Below are 375 nucleotides of genomic sequence, written 5' to 3'. Positions count from 1 at the left end.
CTTTTCTTTATTTTGATTCCAAGGCAGACAAATGGATTTTGTGCTGTTGCTTGATTGTCTGTCACCTTTAACAGAAATATTTGTAGACACTACATAATAAATTTGCCCTCCCTTCTCGTGCCCCGATCAGGAAGTACTCACTAGTTCCAAGAAGCCAAAATCCCATGTATATGTTGCAACTATTCCTAATTTTTGATATTCATTCAGTAGTTTAAGTTATTCAATTTGCACTGTCCAATGAACTGGCCAATCAGATGCCTCAATAAAAGTAAGGGAACTTTCAAAGCAGTCGATCCCAAACTCTTGCCATAAAATCAGTGGTCCAGACCAATTTTCATTAACCAGAATGAGCCATTTTCTATGGGTGACATCACA

Source organism: Oryzias melastigma, unplaced genomic scaffold, assembly GCF_002922805.2.
Source record: "Oryzias melastigma strain HK-1 unplaced genomic scaffold, ASM292280v2 sc04700, whole genome shotgun sequence".
Lineage (NCBI taxonomy): Eukaryota > Metazoa > Chordata > Actinopteri > Beloniformes > Adrianichthyidae > Oryzias > Oryzias melastigma.
The sequence above is the reverse complement of the archived record's forward strand: the minus strand, read 5'-3'. Positions refer to the sequence as shown.